General features: G+C 48.9%; 1 protein-coding gene across 1 annotated transcript in view; it reads right to left on the bottom strand.

Moving 5' to 3' along the window:
- The window catches only part of vav2 (vav 2 guanine nucleotide exchange factor), a 150,823-nt gene that overhangs the window by 61,512 nt on the left and 62,207 nt on the right, over positions 1-27,104 (bottom strand).

A 27,104-nucleotide genomic window follows, 5' to 3' on the forward strand; every position in this document is an offset into this window, starting at 1 on the left:
CTCTCCAACTCTCTCGGCCCATACAACTCCGTTCTCTCCCTCCCTCCCTAGCTCTCTCCCTCCCTCCCTCCGTCCTGGCAGGTGTTTGACGATCACAGAGCGTTACAGATGGTTTCAGATAAGTCTCCACTCAGCGGACAAAAGAGGACCATCATCTCCGCCGAGGCCGTTTGCTGTGGGCGATTTAGCTCATGAGCCCCCCGGCTAATGGCTAATTCAAGTGTCTGGAGTACCTCTCTAAAGGGCCGCTTTCAATAGAAGGGACGATTGACCAGACCTCTCTCTCTCCCTCTCCCCCTCTCTCTCTCTCTCTCTCTCTCTCTCCCTCTCTCTCTCTCGCTCTCTCTCTCTGGCTATTTCACTTCCTCTGTTCGCTCTGAATCGTCTCCGTTTCTCTTTGTCTCTCTTCATCATTGACTTTAATTATTAACCCTCTCCCTTTCACCCTCTCCCTCCCTATCGCATCCTCTCTCTCTCTCTCGTTTTATCGCCCCTCATTGAGCCCCATCTCATCCTAACCACATAGTGTTGGATTGACTGCTGTGATAAAACCATAGTAGAGAGAGAGAGAGAGAGAGAGAGAGAGCGAGAGAGAGAGAGAGAGAGAGAGAGAGAGAGAGAGAGAGAGAGAGAGAGAGGGAGAGAGACAGACACACATGGAGACAGACAGACAGACAGACAGACAGAGACTCTGCCCACTGGCATCAATAGGCATGGCTCCCCTCTCTCCCGTCCTTTCACCGATCCACCCACCATCCAGTCCATCCATTAATCAATTATGGTCGAAAAAAATACTTTTAAAACGCTTCTACCTGCAGGTTGATGAATCTAACGGCCAATTCTACTTGCCTAATGGCAACATGCATTCTCTATTGGCTGGTGGCAGGTGTTCATTTTGCACCTCCTTTCACCCGTCCGTCCGCGTCCCCAATAGACCGAAATCTGTCCCCGGGCAGGCGGCTGGTATTGGGGAGACTAAGCACCCATGTAATGGCCAGCCATGCCCCAGTGGTTACACTGTTAGCCCAGTCTGGTGAATACATTATGGTATTAACATGCACTGTTAAAGATCAGACACAGGGCTGTGGCTGTGTGTGTGTGTGTGTGTGTGTGTGTGTGTGTGTGTGTGTGTGTGTGTGTGTGTGTGTGTGTGTGTGTGTGTGCGTGCGTGCGCGTGCGCGCACGCACTGATATACACGCACACAAACACACCGTTTCACAGTATAGTGATATAGTGATAGTTAATGAGTGAGATAGAGTAAAAAGATCTTTTAGAGTTTGTCTGCGACTATGAAAAAAAAAGAAAGAAAGAAAGAGAGAGAGAGAAAACATATTGAGAGAAAGGGAGGTAAGGAGAGAGTAAAAGAGATAGAAGTCGAGAGAAAAGTGAGGAAGAGAGTGTAAGAGTGAAAGAGACAAAGTCAGAGACAGAAAAGGGGAAAGGAAAAGAGAGAGAGTGGGATAAATCTGGAGGTGGGATTACGGTTAATGTGTGTTTCCCACTCTGTTAGACAGGGGCTTAATGTCTTACTCCCAGCCTAATAATGGACCAGCTAAACCTACTGGGTCCTGGAGGGTTGTGTGTGCGAGTGTGTGTGTGTGTGTGTGTGTGTGTGTGTGTGTGTGTGTGTGTGTGTGTGTGTGTGTGTGTGTGTGTGTGTGTGTGTGTGTGTGTGTGTGTGTGTGTGTGTGTGTGTGTGTGTGTGTGTGTGAGGTGAGGGGGCGTGGCTTAGTGTCCACCTGGGTCCCCGCTGCAGAAGTGTCTGGTCGCCCCAGGTTTGGTAGACAGGGGCCCAGATCCACAGAGCAATTACAGGCTTTATCCACATTCTATGTCTTAGTCCTCTCTCTCTCTCTTGATCCCCCCCACACACACACACACACACACTGTACTCTCTTTCCCTTCTCTCCATCTATCATTCTCTCCCTCTCACCAACTATTGATCCTTCACTCTTTCTTCCTCTCTCGCTTTTTTTTATCTATCCCTCTCTCTCACTTGGTGTCTCACACTTCCATCCATCATTCTCTCTTTATTTATCTATCCCTGTTGTTATGTGTCCCTCTCTCTCTCTCTCCGTCATTCCCTCACTCTTTTTTTTGTATGTCTTTATCTCTCCCTCCCGTCTCTTTGAATCCAGCTGGCATGGATGAGATTGTCTCTATTAAGTTGCTGATTCCACCGATTAGCCGTCTAGCACATTGTCTCTGTGAGGTAGATAAGTGAGCACCGTTCCCCAACTTCCAATCAATAAAGACGCAGCAAACAAACCAGAGAGGACCAAAACACAGATGACATATCTAATCACTCCGGGTTCATGTTTTTTCATGACACTGTTTGTGCAATTCAATGTTGATGAAACGATCGATAGAACTTTGCAATGAACCTAAACTTTTTCTCTCTGTAATAGTCCATTTGAAGTCTGGTGATGTGACATGAAATCGTATTTCAGTGTGTGGACGTCTATGGCCCAAGTGGGGTAGTTTAGAAAGTTTAGAAAATTAATGGTTTTCAAGAAATTGTAATGAATCTCTTCGGGGCGTTAATGAACTTCTATCTGAAGGAAGAAAGCCATTGTCTGGTCTGGCTCCTACCGACAGACACCCATAAATACTACAATACTTGTTGGCTGTTGTTGTACGCACATATAACAATCGAATGCAGTGAAAATACTGCCTGTGTGATCGCCGTCCGGTCAGGTGGCACACACAATTAGCACGCTCAAATAACACACCTTAAAAATCCAATTGACTGCTTGCAGTGCATCTGTGAAAGATATCCACACATAATCTGTGGAAGATTACATTCCACGTCGAGTAGCTAATGCTTTGGACGCTAAGTATTACCATAGGACTAATACATTTCTATGAATGTATTTGTGGAAATGCAGAGCGAAAGTGATGCCAGCCGTGCCACCACTTTGTACCCAAGTGATCCCATTCAGGGATTTACGATGACTCGTATTCCATTCTTTACATCTTGAAATCCTCCATTGTGTCTCTGCTGTAACATAAAACTTGGATGAATATTTCTATTTTTGAGGCGCATCAATAACACACACGTCCCAGATGGGTTTCCCATCTTGCGTGCCAAGGTGTGGGCTGTAGCCTTACGGAGTATACGCACACGCAACCGCCCCTCACCCACCACCCCTCATCTCCCAGGCCCCCCCCCGGGGGGTCCTGGGTCTGCGTGCGGTGAGGGAACAAAAGGAGCATCTCGTGATGTAAGCAGAAGCCGAGGCTTAACCATCAAAACAGTACTCTAGCCAGCGCGGGAGCTGACTTGCAGCTAAGGGCACTCAAAGCAAGTGTTCTTGTTAAGGGGAGAGAAATGGGACTGGGCCTTACTTCGAGCAGCACTTTAGTTCAGAACGTCTCCACCGCCCACTCTCTGGCTCTCTACGTCACTCCCCGAGTTCCTTTACTGGACTCTTGACCTTCTCTCTCGTCACACTACTCTCACCCCAGCTCTCTCTTTGTCTTTAATATCACCCTATGGCTCTCTCTCTCTCTCTCTCCTTCTCCCGCACTCTCTCTCTCTCTCTGAGCATCCCATAACACAAGCAGAAACTTGGCTTCAGACATCTTAGACAACCTGCCTCCATCCCAGCCTCTCCCTCCCTCCCTCCCTCCCTCCGTCTGGCCATCCTCCTGACCCACGTCTGACCCCCTGTCACTGAGCACACAGCCAGCCGTGGGCACGGCGGTCAGCGACCTGCCGCACCACCAGACACATCCTGGGGCGTCACTGCTGCAGCGACACTGCTAGTGTGGGTTTAGTGTGTGCGTGAGTGTGTGCGAGAGTGTGTGTGTGATTGTCTGTGTTTTTATGTGTGCCTCCTTGCATGTAGGCGGTGGGGTATACTGTTTGTGTTTCTGAGTGTGTGTGGTGTGTGTGTGTGTGTGTGTGTGTGTGTGTGTCTACTATGTGTTTGTGTCTACTATGTGTGTGTGTCTACTATGTGTGTGTGTGTGTCTACTATGTGTGTCTACTATGTGTGTGTGTGTGTGTGTGTGTGTGTGTGTGTGTGTGTGTGTGTGTGTGTGTGTGTGTGTGTGTGTGTGTGTGTGTGTGTGTGCGTGTCTACTATGCGTGCATGTGTGGGTTACGCCCGCTTGTGTGCGTGCATACACACGGATTAAACCGTGAGCCTCAGATGAGCGAACGCAAACACACGCCACTCTCAACATCTCCCACAAAGAATGAGGAAAAAAACAAAACACCACATGTGCCCCCCTGCTGGCACAGCTGTGGCCAAGCCGCAGGGGGGGGGGGGACCGCTCGGGAACCAATCGGATCGCAGGGCTCCCTCTGGCAGGTCAGACAGAGAGTGGATGTGAACGATCATCAGTTGGACGCCAAATCAAATGAAGTCAAACAGAGACATATGCCATTAACTGTACCAGGGTGGGGGTCATGATCTAATTACCCAAACACAGTCCAGATATTCTGTCGATGACTATCGACACACACCCACACACGCGCACGCACACACACCGTACACACACACACACACCATACACACACACACACACACACACACCCACACCCACACACACCCAGCTGCCAGGGTGCATTATGCAGACTGAGACATGCGTGTGATCTGATCGTATCACACACACACGTCACACACACAAACAAATCTATGTTTGGAGTCGGACCAAGGGCAGAGGGGTAGGAAATGTCATGCAAAGTAATACGTTGGCCGGGATTAAGTGGCTGTGCGCTCCTCGTATAAGACAACCAGCGGCATAACAGAGCTGTTTATTTATGGGGGGGGGGGGGGGAGAGCGCACGCCAGCAGTCAGTCAGTCGGGGGGGGGACGACAGATGGTGGGACTCTGTGACATCATCAATAATGGACAGGTCAGGGAGAGGAGCGGCTGAACCCCCGTGTGTGTGTGTGTGTGTGTGTGTGTGTGTGTGTGTGTGTGTGTGTGTGTATGTGTGTGTGTGTGTGTGCGTGCGTGTCCCACTGCCTCAGGGAGGAACTCTCCACACACCATGCCATTCCATCGCTGAAATATCCCTAAATGATATCCTTATCCCTAACTCCCTCTCTCTCTGGGTATCTCTGCCGCGCCTACTGCTCTCTCTCACCATCTGTTTCTTGTACCCTCTCTCTCTCTCTTTCTTTTATCTTTCTAGCTTCTTCTCTCTTTCTCCCTCTTCCTCTCTCGGTAGCCATTTCCATCTCCCTTTCTTTCTCTCTTTGTACCCATCTTTCTTCTTCTTCCTCTCTTTCCCATCTCTCTCTCTCTCTCTCTCTCTCTTTTCCTTTTTCCACATCTTTCTCTCCTGTGTCCTATCTGTTTTTTTAAACCATCTCTCATCCTAATGCACCCTTTCCTAGGGCTCCCTGCCTCCTTCACTCTCTTCCTCCCTGTCCCTTGGTGTAGCCGATGTCTCCCTACAGAAAAAAAAAAAAAGAAAATGGCACTGAATCCAAGTGCCACAATAAAACATTTTTATGATTCCTCAATGACACACACTGGAATGTCCCATAGCTGTGCCATAAATACCAAAAAATATAACACGTACAATAAAATAAATACAATGAAATATAACCCCACAGGCCCACGCCCTTGCTTCCTAATACACTCCCAAAGTCCCTGCAGTTTGGTACATCTCCTTCAAGTTCTTGCTGTGTCACTTTCACAGTGCACCTGCAAAGCCAGGCTGGCTGGGCTAGCCAGCTAGCAGACCGGGGTGGGTGGGGGGTGGGGGGGTGCCACCAGATTGCGGTAGAAACAGGCACCTTCCACATTAGCTAGCGAACACTTCTTTGATTGCCGAACGCCAGCAAAATGTGAGTTAGTTAAGGCGTCTCTGTGCACTTAACGCTATCGCAAATCCTTACTGCAATCTGAACAGGCGCTTGCTACAATAAGCTAGCACTTTGCTGCTTGCTAAATGCAAAGTGTTAGAAAGTCAGAGCTTCTCTGCACGCTAACCACCAGTAAAGTGTTAGACAGCTAGAGCTTCTGTGCACGCTAACCACCAGTAAAGTGTTAAGACAGCTAGAGCTTCTCTGCACGCTAACCACCAGCAAAGTGTTAGAAGGTCAGAGTTCCTCTGTACGCTAACCACCAGTAAAGTGTTAGAAAGTCAGAGCTTCTCTGCACGCTAACCACCAGTAAAGTGTTAGCTAGTTAGAGCTTCTCTGTGCGCTTAACGGCAGCAACGGTTTAGCTCGCGAGACCTTCTGGGCCCCGGTCCCCACAAAGCCTGATTGCAGGCTGAGCAGGCACCTGCCACATTAGCATTAGCGACAAATCCCCTCAAAGAGGACCTTCCAGCCATGTAGGATTGCTGCCGGGGGATTTGCCCGTGGAGGCGGCGGCGGCGGGGAGGGGGGGAGCCGGAGAGGGCTGCCTGGCGATGGGGTCAGACGGTTCAACTCAACAACAGTGGCAGGCCTCTCAACGGACCGCTCTGCTCTCTTCACCCCCATCAGGATAGAAATCAAATATATCGTCGTTTTATTGTGCCTTATTTGTTATTCCATTGCAATTTTTATTCCTTTTCGTTTGACCCCTTTTTGTGAGATTTAGTTTCCGTTTTATTTGCTGTACTTACGGGTTAAATCCTCCTCTGGGATGAATGAAGTACCTGTCTAATCCAAACCGAGTCAAGAAAACCCTAATAGCTCGGGGTGTCAAACCGTTCATCTACTAGCGATGTCTTGATTGACTCTTTAATCTTTGCTCGCCGCTCCTTACTGATCATTATTAATGCATTTATGGGAGGGCGAACGTTTCAAATTGACGTCTATCACATTGATTGAAATATGATCCCCTCGACGGATCCATGTGGAGGCTTATCTGGTTTAAGGACCTACACTTATTGATTTCCCGGTTGAGGCAGTGAGCGGCCAATAAAGGCTAATGTGTGTGTGTGTGTGTGTGTGTGTGTGTGCATTTTGTTGAGTTGTGCTAGCCTAGCCTAGCTTAGTGTGTGGTCATGTGACCGTGTGACCTGCCCCATTACCCGCTGCATCACATGACACACCCCGACACACATCCGTCTGACGGTTCACGTGTAGATCGTGGTGTGTTGGACACAGATAAGTACCACACAGGTGTGTGTACACACACACACACACACACACACACACACACACACACACACACACACACACACACACACACACACACACACACACAGCCCTAGATGTGCACACAGCTCTATAGAGTCCTCCCAGGGGCCTTGGAGCCGGAGTGAGGAGTCCTGGAGACATGATCCAGGACTCCTGGGCCTCTGGAGAGGATCAGGCTTGGCAGGAACTCTTTACCCCCATGTGTGTGCGTGTGTATATAGATGAGTGTGTGTTTACATGCGTGTGTGTGTGTGTGTGTGTGTGTGTGTGTGTGTGTCACTTGATACACCAGAGGTCAACTAGAGGGCCAGGCTCCTCCATCAAAACCATCCATCCTCTCTCTCTCTCTTCCTCACTCTCTCAATGTCTCTCTCTCACTTGCCCTCTCTCATCAAACGTGCTCCTTTGGGATTTTAACTGCTGGCCGGTTCAGAAGGGCACTGCTCCTTGAGTTTATGTGTGTGTGTGTGTGTGTGTGTGTGTGTGTGTGTGTGTGTGTGTGTGTGTGTGTGTGTTGAGAACTGCATACCCATGGTTTGTGTGTGTGTATGTTACAGATATGCAGGTCCAGCCATGCATTCCAATGTATGAGTAAGCTTGCCTGTGCTACAGCGATATATACACATTATTATTATAATTATTAATAATGTATATATATATATATATAATTAATAATAATTATTATAATAATTAATAATAATTATAATAATAATAATTATAATTATTATTATAATAATGTGTATATATCGCTGTAGCACAGGCAAGCATTATTATTATAATTATTAATAATGTATATATATATATATATATATATACATTATTAATAATAATAATAATAATAATAATAATAATAATAATAATTATAATTATAATTATTAATAATGTATATATATATATATATATATATATATATATGTATATATATATATATATATATATATATATATACATTATATATGTATTATATATATATATACATTATATATATACATATACATTATTAATAATTATAATAATAATGTGTGTTCCAAATTATTTTCACTTTTGTTTTTCCCTTTCCCCCGGATGCTAACACATCGTCTGCGTGTCGGTGTTTGCTCACCGGCTCCGTTCAGACGGTGTAGCAAAATAGTTCGGCTAGGATTTACAATCGGAAACATCTGCTGCCTGCAGCCTCCTTGTTCCCCGCTAGCTCAGCCAGCGCTAACTCCTAGCTCTCCGCTTACTAGCCCAGCGCTACCTCCTCTCTCTTAGCTTACTAGCCTAGTTCTTCCTCGCTTGCTGTCCTCATACATGCCCACGGCTACCTCCTAGCCCTATGCTAACATGCAGAGCGCTACCTCCTAGCCCTATGCTAACATGCAGAGCGCTACCTCCTAGCCCTATGCTAACATGCAGAGCGCGACCTCCTAGCTCTCTGCTAGCTGATGTGGTGATGATGGGGGTGGGAGGAAGACAGAGATTAAAAAAAAAGACAGAAAGACAGAGACAGACAGAAAGAAAGACTCATAGAAGAGGGACGACAAAAGAGTGAGACATGAATAGAATGTTAGTGTTCAGACTAGAGAGAGAGGTGGAGAGACATCCACTCTCTATGTCTGTCTCCCTATCGGTGGTGGTGGCATCGGACACCACCAGCTCTGCCGCCGTTAGTTGCAAGATAAAAATGGTGAATTTAAAAGAACATCATGATGTGAACAAGGCGCCGCTACTGCCGACCCCTGGGTGTTTAAACTGAGTGTTTACGTTGTTGTAAACCACCCTCCAAACACCAGCACCTTCAAGTGTTTTGCTTCTGTACTTCAGCGGAGGAAATGCAGCAAACTGCACAACAGAAGAATTCAATGGATTTTCTCATTATGAATAATTATAATTGGATACACAGAAATAGTTTTCCCTGTTGGCTGGATATCTTCTTCTGAGATGATCTTGGAGTCTCCGCAATAAATACTTGTGAAACACTGAGCGGTTTAGACACTCTGAGCATTCACGAGAAGAATGGATTATTGAATCAGTTCATTTAAGGGCTTTGTTTACATTCAAATGAAATGAAATTGGGCTGGTGATGAAGAGGACCGTAGGGAGGAGGAGGTGGATAGAGACGTGTGTGTGTGTCTGTGTGTATATGTATGTGTGTATTTATATGTGTGTGTGTGTGTGTGTGTGTGTGTGTGTGTGTGTGTGTGTGTGTGTGTGTGTGTGTGTGTGTGTGTGTGTGTGTGTGTGTGTGTGTGTGTGTGTGTGTGTGCGTGCGCGACTGCGTGTCCAGGTGTGGGTGCGCTCATGCATCATGTTCCTGCATGGATTAATGCATGTCTCGGACACGGAGCATTTAGACTGAACAGGGATTACGCCCACGCCCCCCCCGCTCCCCCCCCCCAAAAACTGACTGCCCTATGGGATCGAGGGGGCGTGGCCTTCTCCATGTGCAGGAGGAGATAACATGAAGAGAGGTGAGGGGGGCCGACACCCCTCCATCTTACACTGTCCAACCCTGAGTCAAGCTTTATATATTCACACACACACACACACACACACACACACACACACACTCACACACAAGCCTCTATTGGCCGCTCACAGCCTCAACCGCACACACCCACATGTATACATAAATACACCCCTAGATGTGCACACACATACACAGACACACAAACACACTTTGATGAACACCAGACCAATGGAGCTAAAGCTCCCCCCCCCCCCCCCCTGTGGAGTCCGGGGCTGACGGGGGTACAAAGGCACCCCTCCTCACCCCCCCTCTGGTCCAGAGAGAGAGAGGAGATCCAGGGTCAGTTGGGACCTGGCCTTTCCAGCCAGGCTTAGTACGACGGGACCAGGAGATCTTTCTCCTGCTACACAGCGACAACAAGGGCCCTGATCCGTCACACGGCTAACACCCTTATCTCGCTCACCAGCGTACGCCCAGGAGGTCGCCACGGCAACGCATAGGACTCATAAATACTAATAGTGGATTGGGGGGGGGGGGGGAAGAGAAAGAGAGGAACGGAGAGAGGGGGATGCGAAGGCGGGGGAGGATGCTGATGGGGGATCGGTCGAGGGGGAGGGATAGAGGGAGGGAAGGAGACAGGGAAGGAGGCATTAGGAGGAATTAGTAGGCTGAGGGTGGAAGGGAGGGAGGGGAGCAGGAGGGAGTGATGGAGAGAAAGGATGGGAGGGAGGAGGGAGGGAGGGGCGAGGGAGGGGAGCAGGAGGGAGGGAAGGAGAGGAGGGGGGAGAGCGGGAGGAGGGGCTGTGTGTTCATTGCCATGGCGGCGCGAGAACTGATAACCTTTGCCCTCTGGGATTACCTTCTTATCCCTCCATGAATCCCTGAGCCTGCTTGTTACTTTGTTACTACCGCCAGCCATCTCTGGATTCAGGATCCCGCACGCTGTGCAAGGAGTTTGCCAAGCAAGCGTTCTACTGGTCCGCACAAGAGATTACACTTCACTACGACTCTGGGAAATGATGAAAGGGAACTCAAATGAAGTTGGATTGAAGCCATGTCCGTTTTTTTTCTATGTTGCGATGCCATTTTTACAGCCATGGATGTGCGTGTCACATGACACACAGTCCTTAATGGATGCTCTATTTACTCTTTAGCCATTCATCACACTCTTACCCCAAGTGGCTTACAGTGAAGTCAGAGACGTGTGGTGCAGGAGAACCTTCCCAGAACCTTTCGTCTGGTAGCAGCCAGACTTTTTTTTATCACCGAATCAAACTTTTCTGAAAGCAAACCCAAAGGCCAAAACGACGAAGGAGAGAGGAAAGTGAAAAGGGGGAAAAAGGAGAAAAAGAGATGCGGGAGATAAAGCGTACTCGGCGAGCGCTGACAGATTCCTGCTGACTGAGACCTCCCCGGGGGGGCCCCTAGACAGAACCACCGAGGAGCCGTCCCCCGAGTGACGGCAGAACAAAGCACTCCCATCAGTAGCCCCTGTTCCTCTTTGGTAGATCCACCGTTAAGAGCACCGTCGCCCCCCCCTCCACCCTCGCCCACAGCTGAAACTTCCTGGCTGATTTCCCATTAGCGCGGCTACAGCTAGTGCCCTGGGTCGTGCGGACCCGTACAGAGCACCGCCGTTTTGGTGCACGGGTCCTGATTAGCATTTCCATTATGTTGGATTAGAGGGCGAGCAGAAAGCGTTCCTGATCACGTGAGCGCGTGTTGGGAGGTTCAGACCGCTGCGGTGACACTCTATCCCGAGTCAAGCCATTCCGGTTAGCGAGCCTTCGCTCACTAGGAGTACGGATGAGCACGGGTATAGGCGCGGATTTGCCTGTTTAAAGCTAGCAATACGTCCGGGCTCACGGGAACTCCAGCGTTACAACACTAGCGCAACCGTCTGACCTTCTCACCGCCCCGCAAACTCCACGAGACGTCAACACAGAGCCACGCCCCCCCTGAGGGACACCAGGAGAAGCCGGGAGTTGGTCCGTCTTCGTGAATGTTTTAGTTTGAACTTTGCGTGAGCCCGGCATGTGTCGTTCACAGTCACACCCGGGGAATATTAATTGTTTATGTCTGGGAACAACGGATATGTTCGGGTACCGAGTCCTTCTCCCCGAGACCTTTCCAAATTAATCTGAGTGTGATGGCATCACCAGCCTCCCTGCCCCCCCCCCCCCCAAAGGTGAACACCATGATCAGAGAGGAGATTAGAGAGAGAGGGTGATAGAGATGGATACAGAATGTGAAGGCGAGGGTGAACGTATGAGAGCATCAGAGGGAGAGAGATATGAGCAGAATGCAAGAGCAAATTAGAGGGTGGGAGAGAGAGAGAGAGAGAGAGAGAGAGAGTGAAAGTGAATGAGTGGAAAAGGGAGAGAGGGATAGAGACGTATACAGAATGAGAGATAGAGGGATCGGGGGAGAGAGAGAGCGCGATAAAGAAAAGACAGACAGGGGGAGACCTTTCCAATCTAATCCCACCCAGACAGACAGAGACCATCAGTAGATTGTAGATGAGCCTTTTCAAAAGTTTTCCACAACCTCCAAATGCAGAATGTCACTCTTGCTTATGTTCTCAACATTTTAAGTTTCCTCTGACCTTTAAGATGCCATTCAAGCGCTTGTTTACCCTGACCAGTCCATGAGTGAAAAAACACGAGTTATTAAAAGCAATGCTCTCATTTTCCTCGCAAATTGGAAAGCGTTCTTTCGAGGTTGTTAGAAAGCACTCTTGGCCTTATTAGTCAGAGACAAGAATCACATCACACAGGCGACATGTTTCTGACTCACTTCACATTCATGTCTGACTTCTGACGGCATCCACACACACACACACACACACACACACACACACACACACACACACACACACACACACACACACACACACACACACACACACACACACACACACACACACACACACACACACAGGTAGCTCTGCGTGGTTAAATAAGGCACAACAAATGTACCAGGTCAAGCTGATGATCCGATCGAGAACAGAGACAGACTTTGCCAGCATTAAACACATTCTTCCCAAAGGGAAAAGAAAATATCTGACAAGACTCTGCATGCTTCAACACACACACACACACACACACGACAAGACTCTGCATGCTTCAACACACAGCAACAATGCTACCGCACACATTCACATTCACACAAGACTATACAGGCTTCAACACACACACACACACACACATACACACAGACACACACACACAGATGAGATCACAGGGTGGGTTAGTAAGATGCCGACAGACCACCTGCTGGGGGGCAACAGGCTGCAGAAAGCCTGGGAAGACATGATGAAAGAGGGATGACTTCATCGGCTCTTCCACAGCCCGGGGCCCCGTCTGACAGAGGATCTGAGGCCCTCCCAGGACCAGCCAATCAGCAGCCATCCAGATGAGACTCCGAGACTGTCGATTGGCTGAGGCAATCATGGAGTCTCGTCTGGTCGGCTGCCTATTTGCCGATCACCAGACAGTGACTCACCATCTCACTGTGTATGTCTCACACACACATGCAGACAGAGAGACAGAGACAGAGAGAGAGAGAGAGAGAGAGAGAGAGAGAGAGAGAGAGAGAGAGACACACACAGAAAGAGAGACAGAGACAGACAGAAAGACAGAGAGACAGAGACAGAGAGAGAGAGAGAGAGAGAGAGAGAGAGAGAGAGAGAGAGACAGACAGACACAGAGACAGAGAGAGAGATGTATTGTTGCAAAGAAACATAAAAAACAAATGGTTAGTCTGAAAAATGCATGCTTGGCGTATTGCACAAAAAAATACTTTTCCATTAATGAAGGAGAGCAAGTCATCTGAATCAGTGTGTGTATTACGTTATCATTCTGGGGGAGTTCATTAGGTGGCTTACAATACGGCGAGCTAATCAAGCATATTTGATGTGTTGCTTCAGACGGCGTGTGTATTGCAGTCAGCAGAAACGTGTCCTAAGTGTAATTGGATCCGTGTGACATCACGGAAAATGGAAAAACAGCCGATACCGCCGACAAAGAAATGGAAAATAAGAGGGAGAAAGAGAAGAGAGAGAAATGAAACACGAAACAACACCGACAATAAGCGATCCTTTGATGGTTGGCTTCACCAACCAGTGCGCTAGCCACATACAGCCACAACAACAACAACAACAACAAGAGACAGATAAAGTGATGGTGAAGATGATGATGATGGTGATAGTGATGATGATGGTGGTGGTGGTGGCGATGTTGACGATAGGTGGAGGAAGGGGCCAGACGGCTCTCCATCACTCTGGGACGTGATCGGCGGACCCGATACGATTGGGTTTGAAGGAACGACAGCACAGACACCCCGCCCCAGACTCCAGCCATCCATCACGCTTGACATCACACCCACGCGGTCACCGCCAGCCCAGCCTCCGAATTAAGAGTCCACAGAGTCACCCTGACACCAGACTCAAACCCGCGAACCTCCATTCGATTAGCGGTGGCTAATGCTAGCACACGATCCCCGTCCCCATGCGCCGTGTTTATCGTCAGTTCCGTGTTTTCAGCCTAACGACTTTGGCTAATGCTAATGTGATCACGGTCGGCCGGTGGTTCTAGTCTATGATTGTTGTCACCATGGATATGATGCATGCGTGTGCTGCGGAAACACATTAACGCTTCCACGTATACGCGTGGAATACAGATTGATACAGCAAGAGTAGAACCATAACGCAAGGAGAGGCAATTTATTTCAGAAGAATTATTCATCATATTTTGTCAAACTAATTATATCCAGAAAGCAATAAATAAACCAAAAACTGAAATAAAAAAGGAAAAAATCTGGTATGTGTGGCCATTGCAGGACTGTATAAAGCTTGTTCAATCATTTAATTAGGCCCGAAAGAACTGATTGGATGGCCTAGGCGTCTACCACCTACCTACTCGGCTACCTGTATGCATTGAGCATACAGGAGGCAGAGAGAGGAGTCTTCCACCAGGCGAGGCAGACCTATAGCTGGGGCGAGTGAGCGAGCTTGTCATCTGTTACGTGGGAGTCGCTCTGGAGGGCGGCCAGAAGGGAGGGGTGGGATTCTTTCCGGTTGGATACTTCCAAAATCTAGTTTTCTCTGGCTGGCATCCGCAAAATGCCTTCCCCAGATTTAACAGTGTTGTTGTAATGGTGATCCTAAGCTAAGCTTTACCGTTCAGACTGATGGAGATATTCTTCCACAGTTAACCTTGACTGTAACAACTGAACAATGTTTGGTGGGGGGGGGGGGGGGAGGGAGTGGGCGTGCCTTAAGCAGCTTATTCAATACATTTCTGAATAGCTTCACTGCGTGGATTTCATACAGAGTTCATCCAGCAACCATCGCAACAATGTTATCCAAAACACTAATCTCAACCACATGGACCGCGCTGAGACTCACTCACACAACACACCCACGCTCTACATAGAGAAGGACACACGGGGAGGAATAGAGAGAGACACACAGAGGTAGGTCGACATGAATAGATGGGGTAAGAGGGAACAAATCGGAGAAAGTGTGAGATGGAGAGAATACAATGACGGGAGACAGGCAGAGAGAGAGACAGCGGTTGGGTAGGTGTTGATCCGAGGGAGGAGGTGAGAGGAGGAGGAGGCGTTTTTTTGGGATGGTTATGTCAGTTCAGATGTGCTACCCCGTCGTAGAGCTTCAAACACACATTCATCTCTTATTAATGTCTGCTCTGAACACACCCCCACACACACACACACACACACAAGGAATAGTATATCGTGTCAACCCTGAAGCAGTGTGTGTGTGTGTGTGTGTGTGTGTGTGTGTGTGTGTGTGTGTGTGTGTGTGTGTGTGTGTGTGTGTGTGTATGTGTGTGTGTGGGCGGGTGGGTGTGTGTGTGTGGGTGTGTGTGTGTGTGTGGTTGTGCGTTTGATGGATGAAAAGAGACAAAAACTAGATAAACTGTAAATTGGTTGGTGTCTTTTCGTGAGCTCTCCATATGATGTCGAAGCACGTGCAAAAAGAAGGTGTGCACTTGCGGAAACTTGCACTGCCAGAAACGTGCACTTATACAAAAGGCAGGCATGCACTTATAGAAGAATAGAAACGTGCATGAATAGAAGCAGAGGCAGATGTGGGGGCAGGAGACGGTGGAGAGACCCTGTATCCTTGAGGTTATTCCGAATTTTATTATTATCATATTATTGTATGGCGCTTGAAGGTCATCCGGTGTCTTTAACACGTCTACATCATGTAGTCCTGTCTTCTAGAGAGAGAGAGAAGTGTCCGTGAGGCAAACCAAGCCACACAGCATGAAATCTGTGATCTTCTCCCTGCGGCCGGGCATGTCTGGGCCCTGGCCGTTACATGCGACACTGTGACACTGTGACACTGTCATGGAGGTGTCAGCTAGACTCAGCCCGCATGGCTGTGTGGGTCTGGTGATGTCACACCCAGACATAGAGGATCATGGGTAAGAGAGGTTCAACTCGCAGGACGGCCTCGCGTGTTGTCAACCCATGTTGGAGGTTTCAAGGCGAGACATGTGCTCAGCGCACACATGTGCTACACACACACACACACACACACACACACCAGGGCCACACCCTTCCCATGTCTTCCTCTGTTCTTTCTCTTCAAATATTCCAGAAGAATATTTTCAGATTTTGACACCACACACCCACCATTAACACTGCTAGTGACAGAATATCTCAGGAGAGTGTGTGTAGACGTGTGTGTGTGTGTGTGTGTGTGTGTGTGTGTGTGTGTGTGTGTGTGTGTGTGTGTGTGTGTGTGTGTGTGTGAACTTGAGAAAGTGCCACTTAAGAATGTGTGAGACGAACATATTTTTATTTATTGTGTGATAAAGGGGCATGACTAGACTGAAGGGTAATGTCTGTCTGTCTGACAGCATGTCTGTCTGTCCCAGATACTGCTTACACATTACCATACTCTCTTCATTTATTACACACACACACACACACACACACACACACACACACACACACACACACACACACACACACACCCTCTCTATGCTTGTTCAAGTTACATGGTTCACCATAGCAACCGTGCATTTATAATGACTTCATGAGTTCATCCAGTTGGCAGATTGGTTTAAACCAATGGAAGAGTGGAAGGTTTTCGGCCAATGACAGAGATCGTGCTAATCTGTGATTCTGTGGTATGTTAAAAAGTTTGTTAAAAATGTTATGTTACAAAGACAAAAAGACAACAATTGAAGGGGGCGAGAGATAGTGAGAGTGAGAGACTGACTTTGGACAAGCCACCTACCTCAATCGTCACAAGATGGTCAGAATCACAAGTCAATCATCAAGTGACTCCCAAACCCTCCACCACAAAGCCCTAAAATACCAGGACACGTACCCAGAGAAAGGCCCCCAGCTGGTCCCGAGGCTCGGTTCACTAACCAGCCCTACAGAGCCCCAGGTCAGCACACACACACACAGACGGGCACCAAACTAATTATCAGCTAACAAAAAGGAAGGTGCAATACACACTGCAAAGACACCGCAAAAACACAGCCCAAAATAGACCGTTACCTGGCCCTTAGCCGTCAACACACACGAGCAGAGGACCTGAGCGCCGTGTCAGACCCCACACACCCCACACTCTGGCCCTGGAGACCGGGCATCACAGACACCCCGGGCTACCCAGGGAGGAGAGGTGGGAGGAGAGGGGGGCACACACTGTCAACAGAAACTACTGGAACCCTCAGCACAACTCCTGCTGCACTGTTCAACGTACAAAAGAAACAAGGAAGGATTTTATTTCGTAAATGTATCCAACAATACCCACATTTCGAATAACAATCTGACAGTGAAAGTGAAGTGTATCCTTTCGGGAAAAGCCGAAATGCTGCTTGTTGACAGTGAGGTAAGTCGTCTCCTGTCACAACCTCAGGGAAAAGCAGCAAAACACCTTGTAACTTCTGTTCTTTCATCCACTATTATGGTGTGTCGTTGTGTTATCACTGCCTTAATGTCTAGCATTACTTTCGTACCATTACTTGTTATATTAGAGAGTCGATTTTTCATGCCAAAGAAGCCAGAGAGTGCGAGTGCGATATGGTGGGACGAGTGATAAAGAGAGAGAGAGGGGGGGATATGGTGGGAGTGATAAAGACATAGATTGAGAGCTGAGAGGGATATGGTGGGAGTGATAAAGACATAGATTGAGAGAGAGAGAGAGAGAGAGAGAGAGAGAGAGAGAGAGAGAGAGAGAGAGAGAGAGAGACAAGAGAGAGAGAGAGAGAGAGAGAGAGAGACAGAGAGAGAGACAGAGAGAGAGAGAGAGAGAGAGAGAGAGAGAGAGAGAGAGGCCTTGATGGTTTGGAGGACGCTCACTAAGCAGGAGTTGGATCCAAGAACAGATCCAGTGTTTATTTTATCTCCGGTCACCAGCATGTGTGTGTGTGTGTGTGTGTGTGTGTGTGTGTGTGTGTCTGTGCGCACATACGCCAATGCCACACACACTAACACCTTGGGGAAGTATTGCAGCTAAAAGACTGCGGGGTGGGGTCGAGAGACTGCAAGAACGAGAGAGAGAAAGAGAAAGAGAAAGAGAGAGAGAGAGAGAGAGATAGAGAGAGAGAGAGATGCTATCCATATACCAGAGACACTTGGCCCCAGATCACAGTATGAACTTTGATAAGTTCTTCTATCCGTGTTTAGTAAAGGTCTGGAGACGCGCCAGGAATAATCAACTTCACTAAGAAAACAAGCGCACCCCTTCAGATACTGAAACCCCCTCGCCATACGACTCTGCTGCATGGGACAAGAGAGTGGAAAACTATAATAGAAGCAGACAACAAAAATGTTATGAATACACCAGTAAACACACACCGTCCTATCGAGTTTCTCCTTGTTTTCTTACCTTCACCATTTAGTCATTGAGTGGGCGCCGTAATTTAGAACGAGAGGTACTTCATCATTTATGATGATTTTTCTGTATGTATTATTCATTGTATTACGCTGCGTTTTACAACAGTGTGTTCCGACCAAGTGAATTGTTTGGACAAGAGCCATTCCCCAGGTGCTAAAGTAGAGTAACTAGCGCCGGGACGTTCCACTAACAGTAACGACCGGAGGCATGAACTCATGAATCCAGTCCCACGCCACCAAAGCGACACCTTGCGACAGGTTCTTATCTTTCACTGGTTGCACGATGAATGGAAGAACCACAGATCAATGTACAGGATTCAAGGAGCCACGCCCGCGCTGACGTGAACGCCTACACAGAGAAGCAAGTTAGCGCGCAGGAATTTGTGTATGTGTTGCTTGGCAGTCCAGTCACAGTACAGTTGCGGAACTATTTGTGTGGACGGAGCCAAATAAATGATTAAAGAAACAAAGTAATCCTACTCTGCTGGCGCTTATTACAGTTTACTTCTAAGTGGCGCTTGTAGAAATGTTTTGTGAAAACAATATCCCACATAAAGTCGTGCTGTGATTACCGTTGGCTTATCTTCGTACCGATCTCAGTGTAACAGCACTCCCTCTCGTGTGCTATTGCTTAATAATTCACTTGAAGTATTCACTGATTATCATATTATTAGCAGTAGTACAAAATAACATTTGCGATAGAAGGCACTTAATGTACGCATTTATTGTATGTCGTACGTCCTGGCACTAACATTTTTTACTTAGTCGTGTAGCATCTTATCCTAGCTAGCTTTGTTGAATACAGGGAACGGGTTAACCGGGTGATTGTTGGTGCTTGGCACTTTGAACCTCCTTAGTGACAAATGGACTCATTGTGAGTCACTTTGGATAAAAGTGTCCACTAAATGCCCTAAATGTAAATGTGAACGTAAGTTAGTCTCCCCTTTTTGCCTCTTCCTTGTGGATCAACCTTTTATAAAAAGCCCCTCATGTGTCGGGGTGAATCCCACCGGACAACATCTCCTCTGTCAGCCTGCAGCCGGCCGGAAACATCAGGGATATAATGGAGCGTCCTACGCCCTGAGCTGTCACCGCCACACAGCCAGGCTCCGTCCATCTCCACTGGGACTCTGGCCTGCCCTGCACACCACCGTACGCACTGTGCATTATACTGCACAGCGCCGGGCTCTACGGCTATCCTCTGTGTCATCCGCTCCACACAGGAAATCGATGGCGCTGCTTTAGTGCAATCGCATGACGCGCATCGAGCGCTTTTTAATGTGTAATAACTGCATTATGCACGGTCGATGCAGTTCCCGTTGTATGTAGCGTCCGCTTTGGCATGGAACCCATGCAGGAGGAAAGGCATTCGAGACGGCATGACCACGCATCTCTACGCACGTTAGACAGATCATGTGGGATATCATGTATCATAGCGTGTCGCGTATCATACCGTAAACAAACGTAAGATGCACATTTAATTGATTAAAACCAGATTAAGTATTGTGACAGAAGTAGAGGACAGTAATACGGCGTTAACGAGAAACACATTTGAAATGAGATTAGCAAAAAAAAAATAGACAACAAGTCTTTTCCGAAACTGACAGAATTATGAACGGGGTCGCGATCCCGGGAGGGGTTCTGTCCCGATGGATCGGGGTTACTCAGCTGGCTCCAGACAGACGTAGCGGCGACCCATCCAGGTCAAGAGGCGCGTGCGTGCTGCCCTGGAGCGCGGCCGTTCGCTGCCAAGAGCCTCACTTTCAGCTAATGAAAAACAAACCCTGTTTTGTAGCGCAACGAGGGCAGACCACCGAGTGTTGAGAGGCTCTGAATCTGAGCGGAATGGCGGGCGTGCGAGCGAAGGACCGCATGGCCCCCGAACGTCTCTGAAGAGAGAGCGACATGCCGTCATGGTTTGGGTGACAGTGATCGTTGCGAGGCAGGGGGCGGTAAATGAGCTAACAGGCCTTGCCCGAGGGGTGTGTCAACAGCAGGGGGTCTGGGGTGGCAGCTGCCCCACCCCTAAAACGAGAACGCCCTCCCCTGAGTGCTACGAAATCCGACAGTTCAGACGGTTCAAACTAAATCAAAATCAAGGCAAGAGAAAGAGAACCCTAAATAGATTCAGTGATGCCTTCATCGTCTGCCAAACATAATCCGGCCACGACACATCGCGTTCCTCTGCAGTGTGTGTAGCGCCGTGATTAACCACTATTAGACAAGGCTTACTCCACAGCACCAAACACATGCTCACAATGGAAGACAGCCACGTCAGTGTTTTAGCCAGCGTGTTGTTGTTGTACGGACACAGGGAGGAGGAGGAGAGGAGGAGGAGGAGGAGGAGGCTGAAGTCTGAACTTCTCCCAAAGCCTCTGGGCAATCTGTAGGATTCTCCTTTATAGGAGACCACACCTCCCTCACTCTCTCTCTAGCTGGCTCCCTCCCTCACTCTGATGCAGGGAAAGACAAAGAGAGGAGAGAGAGAGAGAGAGAGAGAGAGAGAGAGAGAGAGAGAGAGAGAGAGAGAGAGAGAGAGAGAGAGAGAGAGAGAGAGGAAAGCTGTGCACAGGATGACACATTGTATCGTCAGACGACAGACGGCCAGTGTTTCAGCAGGAGCAGACAGAGCTTCATTATACTGCTCTGATCTCTGACACACACACACACACACACACACACACACACACACACACACACACACACACACACACACACACACACACACACACACACACACACACACACACACACACACACACACAGAGGTGGAAGCAGCGGAGGAGGAGGAAGAGGAGTAGAGGGAAGATGAGGAGGAAGAGGAGGAGGAAGAGGAAGAGAGTAGGAAGGGAAGAAGAAGAAGGAGGAAGAGGAAGAGAGTAGGAAGGGAAGAAGAAGAAGGAGGAGGAGGAGGAGGAGGAGGAGGAGGAGGAGGAGGAGGAGGAGGAGGAGGGACAGAAGGAGGAGTAGCACGACAATTTCACAAAAGCAAAGATCAGAGAATGAGCAGGAGAACAGGAGACGTGTGGTGGGAGGGAACACTCCCTGGTCGTGTTCTAGAACACTGGACCACATTATGTTCTGAGTGGAACACAGTTTGGATGGCACCACTGGTACTGCACTAACACATACAATGGACGGGGGTGTTTTCCATAGGCCCCTATAGTACCCTATGGCATGCAGTAGTCGTCCAAACATAGAGAAACTGAAATGACTCTCCTATACACACACACACAGGCACACACACACAGGCACGCATGCGTGTGTACACATCCATGCCAGCATAAAGACAAACACACACATAAGTGTTCTCACACAAACACCCAGAGGTACAATAAATACACAAATAGTCCCACTCTGACACAGTCTTCACACACACACACACACACACACACACACACACACACACACACACACACACACACACACACACACACACACACACACACACACACACACACACACACACACACACACACACCCTCCTGCGTGACGATACTACAGTATAATGTGTTATTAGCGGGTAATACACATGCTGCAGCCGCAGTTCAAAACAAAGGAAAGGAGACACAGAGACCGTAAAGAAGTGAAGAGAGGGATTAAAGCAGGTGAGCGTAATGAAGGCAGATAGCTGTCAGCCGGGCGTCTGACTAACAGCGTGCCTGTTAAACACACCCCATGCTACTACGCTTACAAGCTGAGAGGGAATTAATACAGACACAGCTCCTAATACACAGCGTTTTCAGTCTGGCGACCGAGGGGGGACCGCAGTTATCCTGTCAGCTTCAATAAAAAAGGAGTTGGCACTTTTCTAAAATGATCCGTTGTGAAACAGGTGCTACAGCCATGTTTTAGGAGAGGAAAAATGGAACAGGGGCAGTTTTCAACGCGGCCTTGGAAACCGAATCAGCGTGGGCCGTTAGCCCGCTGAATGAATTATCCACACGTACGTTTAAAAATAGACAACTCTCCGGCCTCGCCTTCTACACCGCGGTGGCTGTCCTCCTGAGTTATGTTTGACGTGGTTTTTGTACACGTGTGTGTGTGTGTGTGTGTGTTGTGTTCTTTTTCGACGAGAATGTCCTCCGCACTGTTCCGTACGCACGACCAGATCAGGTCAGGTCGGACCGCCGGGAGAAGGGGGCGGAGACCGGGAGCGTTCTACTATGTCGTCACGGCGATGGCTCATGACAGTTGGATCATGATGTGTCGGTTTTCTCCTCCTTATTGGCATGATGAAAAACAAAATAACTCACATCGCCAAAGCTCACAACATCACAGGCCTACGAGCAGCTGTATTAACTGGTAGTAAATTATACCAGTCGATACAAAAAAATAAAAATGAATTTTCTATTCCTCAATCCAACAAATACAACTAAATAAAATAAGCGTTCCCACCAGAGCAGTCCCGGGAACATAACCCCAGCATGAGCCAACCCTTTATACCGTTCAGCGAGGACTGGGGGGGGGGGGGGGTGGTGACAGGACAGAAACAGGACGGGCAGAGAGCCTCCCGTTGTACGCGTCGTGTTCCTCACTCCCGTCCCGCCGCCACCTTCCAGAGGATGTTCCAAACCCGACCGCTCCATTAAGATGTCAGTTCACTGGGAGGGAGGGGCCGGGGGGGGGGAGACAGCTCCACACACACACTCCTCCACCTCTTCCACACCATCATAAACTGTGATGCCCCCTTTTAAGAACGGGATGGCTGGAGGAGGTTTGTAAAGATAAGAGTGTTTTATCGCTGGGCTAAAAATAGCCCTGAGCGCCACGTCTACCTCGTCCGTCCCGTCGTGTGGACTGGAGCGTTTAGGGAGAGCAGGGGGTCCCGCACGTCTGAACACGACGGCCAGGACGACCGGCAGTCACGCCACCGCAGGAAAACCCAGCACTGGTTCAAAAGCCTCCCTTGGTGACCTGAGATAGACACCATGCTGTATTTGTTTCCGTGTGTGTGTGTGTGTGTGTGTGTGTGTGTGTGTGTGTGTGTGTGTGTGTGTGCATGAATTAACTGGAGTTATGGGTTCCATACCCCTATCCTCCCTCCCATCTCGCCTGCATCCCTGTCTACAGATATTCCTCGGAACAAATCTAAGGATCAGACAGACACACACACCTCGGCTCACCCTCATCTCCCCTGGTTACGCTTGACTGGGAGAGAGGGGGGGAGAGAGAGAGACACACACGCACACGCGCACACGCACACACACACACTCCACCCAGCCGCTCAAACCTATTGCCGTAGGCACATCAGGGCGTTTGCCACCGGATGCCACCTGATAATAACAACAACAACATCATCAACATGGAGGAACATCTCACACCTCTGGTTCAGCACCTCGGAGCTCGGGGGTGGGGGGGGGGGGGGGGGTGATGGGATGGACATGAGGCTTGTTCGGATGGCACTGAGGTGTGACCTGTATGTCCGTCTCAGTGTGTGCCTGTGCGTGTCCGTGTGTGCGTGTGTGTGTGCGTGTGCGTGTCTGTCTTGGGGGGTATAATCTGGCCCTGTGTCGGCCCGCCTGTCCCTGCTGTGGGATCCGTCCATCTGTTTGATGCGATGCCTCTGTTTGTCTGTCTGATGGGATCTTGTGTCTTTACACAGGGATATATATATATATATATATATATATACGCATATACACGCTGTCCAACCCTATAAACCCAGGGCGTATGGTAAAGGGATTTAGAATATAATACCTCCTCATCTACATGTGATCTGTTGACCTCGCTCAGAGCTGATCTACCCTCCTCATCCTATTTGCCGGTTGGGTGTCATGGGTGAGGATCCCATAGTGTGTGTGTGCGTGCGTGCGTGCGTGCGTGCGTGCGTGCGTGCGACGCAGTGTTTGCGTGTGTATTTCCAGCACATCGTTTTTTCCGATGTGTACACATGTGTTAAGCGGCGTGTGCCTCCATGCGTGCGTGTCAACAACCACAACTCAGTCAGGATTTCAGATCAGAAACCTGAATCCAAAGGGAAGCGGCCGTGGCTCCAGGAGACGGAGGACGCACCGGAGCTGAGGCGTGTAACCAGAACCCGGGCAGACACCGAAGCATCCCCGCCCCGCCGCCAGAACAGAGTCGGAGCGGCGGGGTCCTGCGGTGAACCAGCTGTCCACCAGACACCCAACCCTCGGAAATCTCTTCAAAGCCTCCCCAACGACAATAGCCCTTTCCTTTTCACGTCCTTCCCGATTAAATAAAAACCCCTCTCTCCGTTGCCAAAAGACGTCTTTGGAAGGTCACGCGTCGCTTTCTCGGTTGAACCGTCAAACGCCCGGACTACGTTTCCCATGAGCCCGCGTGAGGCTACGTGGCGGTGATGCCAGAGGGCACGGCTGTGACATGACGGTGATATTGTCTGATGAATAATGCAGGGTGGGGGAACTAAGGAGTGTGGGTTTGCGTAGTTCTGGAGTTGTGTACTGAAAGTGTTGCCCTGGGTCCCTTCACTTTAATGTGTCACCTTGATGGACAAAATGGAGACTCATAGACACATGTGAACTTATTCATTTACAAAAGGTCAAATCAAATCGTTAAATATATTACTTTAGGTTTGGTGGAGTTCTGAAGGTCATTTAATTAACTTCCAGAACCGACATTACCTTTTATGCAAACACAAAATGTGTTACATTTCCAGTTTTGAACGGAAAACGTTCTAAACTTTCTAAGTCTTTCTCAGTGTACATTTTACTACGAATCACACATTTATTTGTCGTTAGTCTGTGCTGAGATGCATTACCAAAATGGAACATTTGCATCCATTCCCACTTCAAAAGGTTTCCTATTTTTCGGCTTCGGATTCTCGTGTATTTTCCCAGCTCTTCCTGCAGCTGAGGAAACGCAAACAAACAAAGCAGATACGCAGCCATTTGCAAAGTGCCCACCTGTATCGACCCACCCCGCCATCCCTGCAGCCCACCCGCCTCCCGCGGACAACAATAACCTCACACGCTCGACAACACAATTGATTTACCCTTTTGTAAATATGCCTACCTGGTGTTTCGGTCTTTACATTAGCCGAATGAGAGGTGATTTGTTTACTGCCTTTTCGCTCCGCGACAGGAACATGCCGCGGTTGAGACGAGAAGCAGAGAACAGACATTAGCTTAATGTATTTTTCTCCTGGCGTTCTGGCCCCTGGGGGCCCCCTCACGGAGACACACCGACACTAACTAAAGGCTGTAGGCCAGACGCCTCGGTGTTACCGCAATGCAGACGGCACACTGCGGGGATTTAACCTGCGGCTTTCACAGCCCGGGATGTCGGCCGTATACGCGCTGACCCGGATGAACCGGTCACACGGATGATATCTGCGGCTCAAGCAGAGCGTGTGTGTGTTTATTTATTTCATCTCCTTCATCCCCGAGAATGTGGGTTTTTTCCGTCCGCTTCCATCTGGAGCCTGACCTTCGGTGCCTCAGGTACTTAGCCTCCTTAGCTTCCGCGGTCACGAACACGATGACAATGCAGGGTCTTTTTTCCCCCCCGGACTTCAATCTCTTAGGATGCTACATGCTACATTAGCTAAACTGTACCTGAGCGGAGAGAGGGCGGGTGGGAGGGGGGGTCAGGAGTATTAGGAAGAGTAGACGGAGGGGAACACAAAAGCAATATTATAAAGTGTCCAGATCTGGGCCGGAGCAGATGTTTCAATTACTTTAATTCCTCTCTTCCAATCTCTTATTGTCCTTAACCTATCTTTTGTCCTCTTCTCTCGCTTTGTCCTCCATTGTCCAATTCTTTCTCTGTTTGATCCCTCCATACATATCTTAATATATTCTACCTTATAAGGGAGGAATCAGTGTCACACCAGTTGTTCACCGATCTCCATGCCAGGATAAAATAAGATCAACAATTTCTGAAGTGTAGGACCTGTCGATCTGAGCAGAGAGCTGAACTGAGCGCTCTCCTCTCAAACCGGACGCTGGAGAAGATGGCCGCTGTGAACCGTGTCTCTGGCCTCCCTGCTCGGTGACATTTGGACGGCGAACACAGACCCAGCCGAGCGATGTGGGCCGACCCGACGCTGCGGGGGCGGGTTGTGGGTTTAACGGCGGGCGGGGGCCCCGGGCTGGTGGCTCTTTATGGCCGTGGTGAGGGGGTCCTGAAGGAGGGGAGCAGGGGAGGGGCGGAAGGGTTTCATCTGGAGTGCGATAACCAGCGGCACTTAAAGAGAGCAACAGCTTCACCACCACCCACACGGAGGGGCATAGTGGGGCTACAGAACTGGTTTTATGTTGCGCGCACACACACACACACACACACACACACACACACACACACACACACACACACACACACACACACACACACACACACACACACACACACACACACACACACACACACACACACACACACTGGTGTTGTCATGGCTACCAAGAACAGGTCTCATAGTTCCTCCATATGTTCTACAACGAAACGTGAATCGGAAAAATAAACTCCTTCTGACGTCAAGCCGTCTCTCTCTCTCTCTCTCTCTCTTCTCCTCCACTTGACTGATGTGTCTCGCCCTCGCAAACCATTACCCAGCATGCCATGCTTTATGATTGCTCTTGTTCTTGTAAAAGCGACCTGTGTTATGTTTCCTGTCGTTAGAACAGTGGTCATTATACACTAAATGCACTAATTAAATAATGTCACGTAGGAGGGCACAAAGTTG

The sequence above is a fragment of the Micromesistius poutassou genome, assembly GCF_964030765.1.
Source record: "Micromesistius poutassou genome assembly, chromosome: 18".
In the NCBI taxonomy this organism is placed as follows: Eukaryota; Metazoa; Chordata; class Actinopteri; order Gadiformes; family Gadidae; genus Micromesistius; species Micromesistius poutassou.